The sequence below is a fragment of the Alligator mississippiensis genome, chromosome 1, assembly GCF_030867095.1.
Source record: "Alligator mississippiensis isolate rAllMis1 chromosome 1, rAllMis1, whole genome shotgun sequence".
In the NCBI taxonomy this organism is placed as follows: Eukaryota; Metazoa; Chordata; order Crocodylia; family Alligatoridae; genus Alligator; species Alligator mississippiensis.
Window position 1 is genome coordinate 325,217,197 of NC_081824.1, and position 14,373 is coordinate 325,231,569.

The 14,373-nt window shown below is 43.6% G+C and overlaps 1 long non-coding RNA gene across 1 annotated transcript in view; it reads right to left on the reverse strand.

Moving 5' to 3' along the window:
* The window catches only part of LOC132247752 (uncharacterized), a 30,128-nt gene extending 22,228 nt beyond the window's left edge, over positions 1-7,900 (reverse strand). Inside the window, exon 1 of the long non-coding RNA XR_009459144.1 lies at positions 7,468-7,900. This is a non-coding gene — a long non-coding RNA (uncharacterized LOC132247752). The remainder of the gene's footprint in view (positions 1-7,467) is intronic.
* Between the last annotated feature and the right edge of the window lie 6,473 nt (positions 7,901-14,373).

Below are 14,373 nucleotides of genomic sequence, written 5' to 3' on the forward strand. Positions count from 1 at the left end.
CCTGAGTGAGTGACTACAGATTTACAGCTAGGAAAGCTCAGAGAAGTTGGCTCATATGCCAAGTCTCCCGTGCTGCTACCTTGCTAAGGCTGCCTCATTTAATGGCTGAATTACTTTCTACTTTCTGAAAAATGACTCAGATACTTGTACTATAATTATGTGCAGCCTTCTCAAGGCTCCATCTCTTGCACAAAAAATCTTATCAGAAACAGGAAGTTCACAGCAGGGCTGTTAGTGTTGTAAAGATGATTTAATCAATTAATCAGGGACTCAACCATCTTTAGATACTTCAGTTTCAACTTCACAGAAAATGGGCTCAAGAGTATGATTGAGCCTTAAAAAAATGAAATTCAGGACTCTTGTATTGTTAACTGTTTCAAGGGTACGTAATTTAATTTAGCGGTAGAAATGTGCATCAGGATAAAGCTACAATGGCAAACATTTACATCTGAATAGTCTAATTCATTGACTGCCACAAGTACCATATTCTAGCATAGCTAGTTATGATGCACTCATAATCCTGATTCTTACATACGCAAGCTTTTCAGTCTGTTAGTTACTTCACTGCATATACTCTTTTTTGTTGAAGGTACTGCATAGTTTTACAAGCCAGGTCAGATGCAAGCCTGCGTATATAATAGTAAACAGCTCCCATCCCTTCTTTCTGGAATGACCTTCCCATCCAAACTCTCCACGTCCAACTTGTTGCCCCATGAAACCACTGGGGACAAGCCAGGAAATTTCTTAAAATCTCAATCTGGAAGGTAGCCAGGGTAGAGTACACTGATCTGGAAGGCAGCCAGGGTGCACTTCAGAGTATGATCTCTGAAAGCAGGCAGTGAGGCATCCACCTTAAATATAGGTCAACGCTCACTTAGTTATGGAAATTCACTACTCAGAGTGCCATGTAAAGAACACCACAGAGCACAGCATTTGGGAATCAAAGCAGAAACATAAGGTTCTCTGTGCCAAAACTGCCCGTGAGAAAGGAGTAATGTCTCTTTTTGTTTTAGACGTTTATATTCAATTTTTGCTACCACTTGTCCTGTGAAAGCAAAAAAGAGGAACATCTGGCAGCACCAAGAAGATTTGGGTCACATTTCTTTCAGAACTGTAGTTTAAATAGAAATTTTATGACATACATGAGACATCTGTCTTTTGTCTTTTTAAACAGACTATGACCAAGTAAAACTTCCATTCCAGGCTGAATTCTACTGTCTGTTAGGAAAGCTGTCTGTGAGTTAATCTCCTTGTTGTGTGCAGATGTCTCCGGTCTCTGGCCAGAAGCAGGTAATGTGACTCCTTCCTTACGCTTAACACACATGCGCCCTTACTGTATAGACCTGACTTACCGCTAGCTTTTGAGTTTCCATTTTTCAAGTACAATATGTGGTCAGGGGTTTTGACCACTTACTCACTCTGCATCTGAGGGTGTATATATCTGTGTGGTATTTGCAATTGAGGCAAGGAGAAATAATTTGCTTACACCTATGGTCGTTTTTAGCTAAGGCCTTTTCTTTGGTTTAGCTCTCTAAAGAAGTAAGGCTGATATAATTTCATTACCCATAATGTTTCAATAAACATAGGCATAATATTATGTCTGATATTTTGATATTTTGATGTAAATATTTATTTTCCTTTTATTTCTATATCATAGTGTAAAACTTACACCCATGTCACCAACTCCCCATTTACCTTTTTATTATAACTCTTTATGTAATTTTACTGACCTGTATAATCTGCTTTGCTTCCAGTTTTCTGGAGCAATATATATCTATACAATAGGAAAAATACAGGGTTTTATGAATCAGTGTATATATAAAAAATAGGCTGTCTAATGGCTACTTGGAAATTTCCCCATTCCTCAGAACTGCAGACACTTGGCCAGCATCATATGCTGAATGCTTGGACAAATGCTGAATGACAGGAACAGAAAAAAGTAAAGAGGCATCTCCATTCCCCACCTTGAGAACAGCTGTTTAAGGAAGACTAGAAGAAAGAATGAGAGGAAGAGAAAGCAGATGGGAGAGGTCATGATGAAGGAAGAGAGAGAGAAAAAAAAATAACCCTTCTGGTATAGAAGACATATACCACTTAAAGCAGTGGTGTTTGGAGTTCCAAGCAGAAAGATTGATGACTCTGAGTGACCAGACAGTATGAGCCCTTGAAATTAGGGGGTTTATATTTTCCTTTCCCTGGCTTTGCAAGGCTCTCTCAGCACCCTGCTCTACTCCTAGACACTCAGTTAATGAATCATATTGACAGGCAGGCACAATAAATCACATCCCATCGCAGAGCGCACACACTTGCATTCTCATACACGCTCATTCATTACCATGGCTGGGTATACCAGAAAAAGGAGAGTATCCTACACTTTGAGTAGCTATGAAACTAAAGCTGTCAAAGAAAGAAAGAAGCATTCTCTTTTCATATGAAATCCACTATTGCATTACTCCTTACCCTTGAGTGAATTGTCAAGATAAGGTAACCAGTGATGGGAGAGGTAGCGGGTACTCAAGTTCATTGGATATGCACCATTGTATTTGGAAACTATTGTATTGAAAAAGACTTTTAAAGCAAAGGGTCATGTTAATCATTCAGTTAAGTGAGACACAGACTAAGGGACTCGTATTGGGTCTAACTGCTAATCAAAAGCAGTCATTTCTTCTGGCAGCTACATCCTGCCACATTAGTCTCAGAACCATACATCTTTCATTTTCTTAAAGGCTTTTAAGGAGTATAGAAATATTTGAGGACAGAAGACAGAGTTCTTTTGTTTGTTTGCTTCCTCAGCTGTCCAGTCTTGGGTTTACCTTTTTTAAAAATGTCTAAAGTGATATGTCCACGTTTTTCAAAAATTTTATATGTATAACAAACATAACATATGCATGTTTTTGGGTATTGTGCCTAGCAGTTGCATGAGAAGGTTATTTGTGAAGTTTTAAGAACTGATGCAACTAATACTTGTCTAAGACTGTTTAGACAGAAATAATCCTGCTTTGACCCAGAGGGTTGGACTACATGACCTCTTGAGATTCCTTCCAGCCCTATTATTCTATGCTTCTATGTTATATTTTTAGGAAAAAAGGTTAAATGTGGTAAAATAAAACTTCCTCTGAAGGGCCTAACTCATTTAAAAAATGGAATTGAAGCTTCAAGAAAACTACCTGGAATCTGCTAAAGAGATAGGTGACTCAGATGCTAAGTTGCCTGTGTTAATCTTAGTCATTTTAAGGAATCCATCTGAGCTAGAAAAGTACCTAAGGCTGTGCCCAGGATGTTAGTAACTGGTATGGCTCTGGCCCCATCTACATGAGACACTTACTGCGCAATTGCCCAATACTACTGTGCAGTAGCATTGCATGGCAACAACTGTGACAAGACACTACCATGCAGTAGTAGTAGGCTGCTGTGCAGTAGCATCATGAAAAAAAACACTCATCAGCAGTAACTCGGGTTACTGCACAGTCATTTAGTACTAGTCATTTAGTGCTTATACAAGTACTAAATGATTGTGCAGTAACAACAGTGCAGTCAGCATCTCATGTAGATGCAGCCTTTGTATATTTGATCATGCCGCCAAGCTATATTTCTTTCTTGATGCCCAAGTGAGGAGTGTGTGGAGACACATACTGAACCAAATTCAGAGGTGTGCTGTAAGTAATGTAAGTTACATTCTGAGATATGCTCTCTACACTGCTGAGTGAAATGGAGTGGAGAGATCCCCAAGCTGCTGTGGTGACACTTCTGCTCCTGGAGTGAGTATAGTTCAAGCCAGTTCGGGTACGTCTACACTGTGCTACTGTTGGCAGCACAGCTCATACTCTGTTAAGCTTGCTTACACCTACTTTCCAAAGTGTTACTGAGTATGAAGGGTCTTAGCGAGTATAGCTCATAGACTCAGGAAGTGTAAGTTAATGTAAGGATATAGACTATAAATATTTAGTGAAAGTAAATAAAGCTATTTATGCCTTCTCACACACTCCTCTTAGTTGCTTACCTCGTTTCTGGCATCTTGCCATGCAAGTCATACTATTGATGCTGTTAGGGCTGATACAGAGCTGATGTGTAAAGAAAATGAAAACTGTGTATTTATGAATGGGTGCAAGATTAAGAAACATATGAATTTAAACTGGTGTTGCTTGCACCCTGGAGAGATCATTGAGTCCTGTGCTGCTGCGAAGCCCCGTACAGGGACTGAAGGCTGGGCTTTCTGCCCAAGTGCTAAGCCTGCCAGGCTTCTGTTTGTTTTGTGGACCAAGTTGCAGCAGCCCCAGTGGCTCCCATAGCTTCAGTCTAGCTGCCTGTGACCAATCACAATAGCCAGGATTATCTGAGTTTAGGAATGGCCGGGTCATGGCCCCTCCGGCATGCTTCCTGCTTTGGGTGCCTGAGGTTTAGGTTTGCCACATGATTATTTGAGTCATGAAAATAAAAAAAAAGCAGCTGCCAGAGCAGTGTTTGTCATACCACATCTCTCATTCTTTACAAAAGCTGATGAATAAGAAATGGATCACAGGAAGTTTTCAACAGCAGAGACTCCCTATGCCTGAAAAAGGGTGATTATACCTGAAAACTTGCAAATAACTTTTTTCCAACTACTCAGTTGGTCTAATAAAAGATATCATATCTATCCTGCCTGTGACCTTAGACATTGCCTCCCTATGCCCTTAGACCAACACAGCTACAACCAAAAACCCAGCAACAGCCCCTATAGCCTTTTTACGCTGCGGTGCTTCCAACTCCCCCATGGGTAAGACGGCTTTCAGCCCCCACCCCTATCCCCTTCCCCTTTGTTTAAAGGAATGAGCCAGCCTTAATTTTTGAAACAATGACAAAAACCACACTGGTCAACACAAAAGCAAACCTGATCTATGCTGCCACCCTTCCCATGAGAGGGACCAGCTATAAATTACACCAGGGCTTCATGGAAGTGTTACCCGCAGAAGGCTCCTAGGTGAAGTGCTAAATCAATGCTGTCACCAGGCAACCTGGTTGTGTCTCTTCCTCCCAGAGCACCACCCCGTGTGAGGTTTCATTGACTGAAGGTGCCCATCCACACAGAATAAGGTGGGTAAAAGCTGCAGTTTCTCTGCCCTCCGCAAGACTCTCCATCATTAAGATCCTAGCACTGAAATGAGGAAATGGTATCACTTGCTCTCACTGTGCAACAGTGGGGGTGGCTAGGCTTCCCTGTTACAAACACCATCCTCCTCAAGTATTTCAAGTTCTCTCCTCTCCCATCTAGATGTAAAATATCCATTAGTACATTTCAAAAAGAGGCTAAGAGGAATTGGGAGCCCTGCCAATGATTTCTTTCTCCAGTGAAAGAGATTTTAACGTCCAAGGCCAGGATGAGTACAGAAGGATAGCTTTCACATTCCACCCTAACTGGTTTCCCTGTGCTTTCTTTCTATTGCAACAACAGGACTGTATTTCACTAAGAGACCTTTCAACAATCTTTCTTTTCTCTATGATCCCATCCTCATTTCTGCATTCATCCCCTTGAACCTGATTCTCATTTACACTGCTCCAGCAATACCCCCTTGCACTATGACAAATGGCATAAAGGGCTTTTAAGGTAAGTGAGAATCAAGCTCTGCTACTCAGTAGGTATTTTGCCAGCTGGGCTCTGATTTTAATCCTTTAGAGCCTTGCACTGAGGCTTCTCCTTCTCAGAGATAATAGATATACTCATTGCCTCCAGGTTTTTAACTGAAATAACATATTTCAAGCTAGCTCTGTCTTTTTTTTTTTAGGTGGGTGGGGTTTCAGACCTGCTCTGAGACATATGTCAAGTGGCAATGCAAATATACATCCTTTTTGAAAACTTTGGCTGAAATGAAAGTATGATGCCTGAATTTCCATCCTGCTTTCTCTTCAGCATTAGCATCACTGCCTTTGAGTTTCTAATTTACTTATTATATTCCATAGCAGATATGGCTAAGATCAAGTGTATAGCCATTCTAGCTTACTCTCTGACTTGGTCTTTTCAGGGGTTTATACTCTGCTCAGGCAAGATAATAGACTGAATAATCTAAATGCCTTTTTCCATCTCAAACTACTACTATCCTAGATGAGGAGAGTCCTATAGAAGCACAAGACTTATTTATATGTACTTGTATTATCACCATGACCTTAACCACAGTAAATGTTTATCCCAACATGTTTTGGAATATTAGACTGATGTTACAGGCAGGGGTTATGGACAGAATTACACATAAACTGGTATAAGCAATTAGAAACCAGTTCAAATAAAACCAGAAATTCAGTGCACATAAACCACTTTCAAAAGGCTGAAACCAGTTTAAGATGAACCTGGAGGGATGTAGTGTAGCCCAGGTAACTCAGGTATGTACTCCCTTTCTCCAATTGAAGGGGATTGTAGCTGGCAGGTGTGCTGTGGGGTGGGAACTGCAGACCACTCAGTTTCCCTCTGTCCCTATAGAACCGGGCCAGGACAGTCAGGGGACTTAACTATATACACATTTATTTACATTAACTTATCACAAGGGAAAGAAACATGGATATAAACACACACACATATATATATATATATATATATATATATATGTATGTATGTATGTATGTAAGATATCTAAACAAATAACATAAACAATATCCTCTGGGTAAATGCCATAAAACCTTATACCAGTGCTTCAGACACAGGTAAGTCACAGGTAAATCCAAATAAACAACAGGTGAAATAATAGCAACAGGGGGTCCCAACAGAGCCCTAGGACTCTGCTCATCTACTAATTTACAACGTGAGAGTTCACAAAACATAAGGCATGACATCACACCACTTATGGCGCAAGAACCCCAAAGATAAACTCAGTCCTGAGGGGAAACCCTAATGGCCTTGGGCTTTTCCCAAGCCCTACAAGGAAGCTGGTAACTTTAGGGGGCCGTCCCAGTGGGACCTCCACTTTCAGGAGCCCTTAACTAATGGGGGGGGAGGGGACTCCCCCTCCCCCTCCCCTGCGGGAAACCTCTTTTCCCTGCAACTCATGTTTCCCAGGTCTGGAAGGTGGCCCTCATCCTCTGCACCAGGCTGCTCTCTCGCCTGCAGTGGGCTTTGGGGGGGTCACTGTTGCCTGGAACAGGGCTCCTGTATGCAGGGCTTCTGGGGTCTCTGGCATGGCCTGGTCTGCTGGCTCAGTAGCCTGATCACCATCTAGCTCCCTGGACTCAACCTTTTGCTATGGGTTGGAAGCATTGGCTGCCTCATGCAGCACCAGGCTTGGTCTGCTCCTGGACCCCCCATGCAGCGCCTCCTGCACCGACCTCCCAGCCTCGTTCCAGGGGTTGAGGACCTGAGCCACCCAAGCGCTCCAAAGGTCCTACTCTGTGCACTGTCCTGTGCATCATGTCTCTGGCCACACGCCAGAGGTTGCAGACCTGATCTGCCTCACGCAGCTCCCAGGGTCTGGACGCTGTGTGCTGGGCTGCACACTGAGAGCTTACCTGCTGGAGCTGTCTGCCGTTCCCCACTGATGGAAGTCTTCAGAGACGCTTCTGGGCTACTGCTTTGCCCCGCTGAGCAGCTTTCCTCAGCTCTTCTAAGCCCCGCTCTTCTCTCTTCTCTGTCCCGGATGTGTTTCCCTCATGCTGGGCATGCAGCTTCTTTTATATGCTCCAGGGCTCCACCCCTGAAGTCTTCCAGACCTGAGTGTTGCAGTCTTCAATCAGGTCCAGGAGTGGGGGGGAAACTCCTCTCCCTGGCCCTCAGGAAAGGAGCATGACTTAACTCCTCTTGTTGCCTCCTGATTGGTGGATGAGCTCCACCAATCAAAACAGCAAGATTTCAAGCCTGGGACTCAACCCAAGCTCCAAAAGGCAAGCCTGCTACATAGTATCAGATTTCACTAATTTGAGTTAAATTGGTTTATTGAACTTCTGTCCCAGATCCCCTCCAGATTCAAATTAACACACAGTTCTCCAGCATCCCAGGATGCTTTGCACCTCCCTCACAATCCCCGTCCCCCCACCACTTTGCAGCGTGGGTGAACTAGCCTTGACTCAAGCTCTTTGCTTCAGTTAAATAGGGAGGAATGCTCTTGTGCCCCCCTGCCTTCTGGCCTGGGCACTGAAGGCATGTGGCTGCATTTCCAGAATCAAAAATGAATGTCTGTTCATTTGATTACCAGTTTAATCTACACAGTTTAGAGTAATCTGTGAAGATTGAATTGATTCAGTCTCAGACTTTTTCACTGTCTGTACTTAGCCATTTAGGTCTCCATATCCCTTTCTGGTCCTATGTATGCCACCATGGGGCTATGTGTGTATGTTGTTGCGAAATGTTATTATGTACTTCTGAATAGTTGTCAACTATCCAGAATTTTCTGCAGAAAAGATAAAATGCCAGTCAGTAAAACAATGCCAAGAAATACATTTTCTGATGAATTTTTTGCACTCTAATCTGGTCTTGGCCATGGGTGACGACCTGGTGGGGGGACTGTGGGTGCTTGACTACCTGGGTGACAGCGATCATCACCTGCTGGAATTCACCATCCAGCGCAAGGTGGCGAAGGCCTGCAACAAGACAACAGCTCTGGACTTCAGGAGTGCGGATTTCAACGAGGTAAGGAGATTAGTGAGGGAGACACTGAGGTTCCAGAGGTGGGGGGGAGTTGGGTGTCCAAGAAGAGTGGTCATTCCTTAAGGAGACAATCCTCCAAGCCCAAAGGGAGGTAATCCCTACATAGATCAAAGGGGGCAAGAGGGCACAAAGGCCCCATGGCTCACCAAAAGCATCTGGAAATGTCTCCAAGCTAAAAAGGAGGCATACACCCATTGGAAGGGAGGAGCCATCACCAGAGAGGACTATACCTCTGTTGCTCGGGACAGTAGGGGGGCGGTCAGGAAGGCCAAGACAGAGATGGAACTGGGACTAGCTACCCAGATCAAGGACATCAAGAAGTCCTTTTTTAAATACATAGGGGATAAAAAGAAAGTACTGGGTAATGTGGGGCCTCTGCAAGACATCATAGGAAATCTGGTCATCACACCAGACACCAAAGTTAACCTATTTAACAATTTCTTTTTTTTCCATTTTTCTGAGTAAGGACCTGGTCATCCCCCCCACTGGGACCCCTGTAGGCCCTGTGGGAGGCACGCCCAGGCCTAGTGTCAGTGAGGACCTAGTCAGGGAACTTCTAGAGGGACTGGACATATTTAAATCAGCAGGTCCTGACGATCTCCACCCCAGAGTGCTGAGGGACCTCTGGCATGGCTTTATGAGCACTCATGGTGCTCTGGCAATGTGCTGGAGGACTGGAAAAGGGCCAATGTGGTTCCCATTTTCAAAAAAGGGAGGAAGGAGGACCCAGGAAACTATAGGCCCGTTAGTCTTACCTTGGTCCTGGGGAAGCTTTTTGAGAAAGTTATCCTGGTGCATGTCCACGAGGGGCCAGCAGGGGAGACTACGCTTAGGGGCAACCAACATGGGTTCATTAGAGGCAGGTCCTGTCAGACCAACCTGGTGGCCTTCTATGACCAGGTCAACAAATCCCTGGATGCATATGTTGAGGAGCATATAGTCTTTCTGGACTTTAGGAAGGCCTTCGACACGGTCTCTCATCCCATTCTCATTAAAAAGCTAGGAGACTGTGAAGTCAATGCCTACACAGTCAGATGGGTCACTAACTGGCTGGAGGGCCACACCCAGAGAGTGGTGGTAGATGGGTCTTATTCAACCTGGAGGGATGTGGGCAGTGGGGTTCCACAGGGCTGGGTCCTCGGGCCTGCACTGTTCAACATCTTCATCAGCGACTTGGACAAAGAGGTAAAATGCACCCTGTTCAAATTTGCAGATGGCACTAAGATGTGGGGAGAAGTGGGCATGCTAGAAGGAAGGAATAGGCTGCAATCAGATCTGGACAGGCTACAGGGGTGGGTGGAAGAGAACAGGATGGATTTCAACACTGACAAGTGCAAGGTACTGCACCTGGGGAGGAAGAACCAGCAGCAGACCTACACACTGGGGAACTCCCTTCTCAGTGCAGAGGCAGAAAAGGATCTTGGAGTCATTACTGAGGCCAATATGAATATGGGCCGACAGTGTGGGGATGCAGTCAGGAAGGCCAACCATACCTTGTCATGCATCCACAGATGCATCTCAAGCAGGTCCAACTAGGTGATCCTCCCCCTCTATATGACATTGGTCAGGCTGCAGTTGGAGTACTGCATCCAGTTCTTGGCGCCGCACTTCAAGAGGGATGTGGACAACATGGAGAGGGTCCAGAGGAGGGCCACTTGCATGATCAGGGGGCAGCAGGGCAGGCCTTACGAGGAGAGGCTACAGGACCTGAACCTGTTCAGGATCCACAAGAGAAGGCTGAGGGGGGATCTAGTGGCCATTTACAAACTAGTCAAGGGGAACCAGCAGGCATTGGGGTAGTCCCTGTTCCCTCGAGCACTCCCAGGAGTGACAAGAAATAACAGTCACAAGCTGGCAGAGGGTCGATTCAGGCTAGATATCAGGAGGCGCTACTTCACTGTCAGGGCAGCTAGGATCTGGAATCAACTTCCAGGAGAAGTGGTGCTGGCTCCTACCCTGGGGTGTTTTTTAAAAGGAGGCTGAATGAACACCTGGTCATTTGACCCCAGTACTCTTTCCTGCCACAGCAGGGGGTCAGACCTGATGATCTGCTCAGGTCCCTTCCGACCCTACTGACTATGAAACTATGAAACTATAATCTGAATTTTGCAGTGCACACCAAAACATAAGTTCCTTTGGCTTGCACTGACATTCTTCTTGGCTGTTTCAGCAGGGAGAATTGAGAGACCCTATAGATTCAAGATAGAAGCAAATTGTTAACAAAACACTGATGTACCTATAAACCCAGTAAAGTGATGACTTCCACTTTCAAGGCTGACAGTCAAGCAACTTTTGAAACACTATTTTCTAGAACTAGTCAGGAATGTATTTATTGAAATTGTCCTTATGTATGAAAATCGTGATTCGCTAAAGTTGAAACTCTTCACAGAATTATTCTGATTTCAACAACACTTTCTTTGGGAAATTTTCAAAGACTTAAAATGGGTAGATGTAATATTTTTTATTAGACCAACTGAGTATCACATCTACCCAAATAACCTTGCCTGCCTATATCCTTGGACGAACATGGCTACAACCAAAAACTCAAAGACCGACAATGGAATTTCTGCTCAGAAACATAATAGCTACCCCAACATAGTCAATAAATCTAAGGCTCAGGCCATTTATTTGCGATGTGAGAAATCAAGATTCAAAACCTTGATCTGAAGTAGAGAGACCTTACTGTCACTTCCATTTTCACAAAAATAATTCATAGTTTCATCCCTATGCAGAATGAGAAAACTTTTGAGATTTCAGAGTTTCATAGAACACAAAACTTATTTTTCTACCTTTATTTCCTAAGGAGTATTACTTAAAGAAAATGGAAAGCAAGGACCTACTTTTTGTGGCTGAAGACCATGAGCAACAGTTAATTCAACCACCAAAGACTATTCTTACATTCTTACAGATTAGCTGCAGTTGCAGATTGGAATTAATCTAGGTTTTGCGCTGTTTAACAGTGGAGTGTTTATAATTTGGCTTTGACTTTCATTGAACTCCTGAGTTAGTTTCTTGAGTGAACGTAGCACCAAGTTCAGCACCAAGATGCGTTGACCCCATTGATTTACACCATGGCAAAAAAGATATACCTTTCCCAGTGTCAGAATTTTGTTTCCATTAAGATTACAGTAACCCACATGCTACCCAAAGGCTTGCCATCAACCAAGTCAGTCCTAGTATTAGCCAGGGCTAGTCAGGGAAGGCATGACATCATTTTACACTAAAGATATACTTAATCAGATGTCCCAGGCAACTTCTACCTGCCAATTAGAAAAACCAAATCAAAACTTGCATCTCTTGGTAGAAGACCAGAAGAAAGCAGTCCTGATTGCTTTAAAAGTCATGTTTCAAATTGTTTTTCCCAGATCAGGGCTGTCCAATTGGTGGTCCATGGGCTTTTACCCAGTTGCCACTGGGATCTCTGGGTTCCCCCTCCCTCTCCAGCTTCCACTCCTTGCCCTCTGCTCCTGGGGGTAGGGGGCAGCAGTGGAAGGAGCCCGGGTGCCTGTGCTGTGCAGATAGCAGGGGGGCTGGGTGCCTGTTATGCATGCATAGTTGGGACTGGACTGCCTGTACTTAGTCATGATGTGCCTGGCTGTGAGGAGTGAGGGGCTACCTGCATGACAGGGGGAACTAGCCTGGCTGGGCTGTGCATGTGGCAGGTAGGAACTGGGCTATCTGGGCTGACTGTGCAGCAAGCAGCCCCCAGAGCTACAGCCTGCTTGGTGTTGCCCAGAAGTTGGACAGCTCTGTCCATTTGCAATGGCCTGCCACACTTGACAAATCACATGTTAAAGAAATGATACCCTATTATTCATTAGATGACTGTACTAGGAAAATAAAGGCTCATTCTATTCTGCTTAGAAATTTTGATTTGCAAGACAAACAGTTCCATATCGTTCGATTCAAACACAGCTTTTAAACAGAGCAAATATTTTGGTAAGCATTGCAAGCTGTGCAAAAGTACTTTTTATTCCTTAAAATTCCTCTTTCTTCTTGATGGATCTCTTTTTATCTCTTTAAGAGGCATTAGTTTACAAATTTGACATTTTCTGTTCCATTGATTTGTATGATAAAGTGCAGCCATCCAAGAAGGCTCCCTGACAAAATGGTGATTCAGAGTGATTTGTATGACTTATGTGCTTCATGTCCCTGCAGGTATTTTATTTCAGTTCCTTGGCTGCATTTCCAGACTTTGTCTTATTGCCACTTATCATAGTATTTGTAGTGTGGGTGTATTTCTAGAAAATGAAATCCACTTGGATTTACTTTGCAAGTGCTGCCAGCCATAGTTTCAGTTCATCTGCAGTGACATTATTACTTAATGTGTGAACACTGAGGTTCTTCTCTCACCCAGCTTATTGAGTTGCATGTCTAAACAGAATACAAGATACAGACATGTCTCTTGCTGTGGCACTCCCCTGCTGTTCTGTTAGCACAGAGGCCCAGTTTCTCAAAGGAATTTGAGGACTTAGGCAGGTGTCTACACATGCAGGCATTAAAGCGTATTAACACTGTGTATGTGAACTGACTTGTGACTAAAGTTAATCCGAAGTTATTCTACACACAGTGCGGTAAAGGACTTTCACATGTCTACACATGTGTTAATGCACTTTAATTATTTGAGCCTAAATTTGATACCCCTGCATTTGAAGGTATCAAATTTAGGCTTGAATAACCTAAATTCACCATTTTTAATGCACGTTAAGGGCCCATACATGTAGATTAACTGAGGCTAATGTGCATTAAAGTGTCTCATGCAGGTGTGCTCTAAGTGACTAAAGTGCCTAAATTCATTTGAGGATCTGAGCTCGTGTCCAATAGCCCCTGAAGAACATGTCATGGAGGAGGGTAGTTTTACAGCCCGCATAATGGCTCGGCAACATTCTTCTCTAGCCTAGGGGTATGTCAGAGTGGGCAGAGAAGGAGCAGCCATGGTTAGAGTCCGTTGTCCTGTGGCATTTTATACTGGTATAATGACATGTAAAGAGCTTTTACAAGTTGGTACATCTTCAAACAGCCATGACAAAGGTACAAAAGTGATTCAGTGCTGCTTTCTCCCCTCCATTTTCCCACCCTTGCTCTCTTACTCTTACCTATTCTTGGTAAGGCTAATTGTGGAGGAATACTCACAAAGCTTTTTGGAGAGTTAGTCAGGTGATTGTTTACAAAACACTTTGAAAATGAATATGGCCACTTATACCAGTGAAGTAAGCAGATCTACTCAGGATTTATAGAAGGGTAATTAAAATCAGAGTCTGGCTCTGGGATACCAAGATGATTCTTTTCTACATGCTTGTGGATGTATTTTTTCTGTCCCTTTTTCACTACCAATTACAGTGTCTGTCCACATTAGACAAAAGAGGTAATTCTGTTTGGTACCATGTAGGAACTAAGAATCCTGGTTCCTCATTATTGCACAAGATTTTGTAGTCCACAAGCTGTTATGAAACAGTGTTGAGGTCACAACAGGAAGTACAATCAATAACGGGTAAATAAACCCTTTCCTTCCTATTCTACAAAATTCAGAACTTCCTTATCCTACAGTTCCAAATCCTCTTACATCTGTTACTCTTATTTAAGTTTATTTTCCTTTTTTTTTTGCATGAGTTACTTTAATGGGACCACCACCTGCTCCCTTATGCTGGCATTCTCATTTTGCATGAAAAACAGGCAGAAGGAAAATAAGAATCACAGCTTAATTGTTCCCCAGGGAAGGCCACGAAGCCACTGGTCAAAGGTCTGCAGACTGCATTAGGTACTTTCCTTCC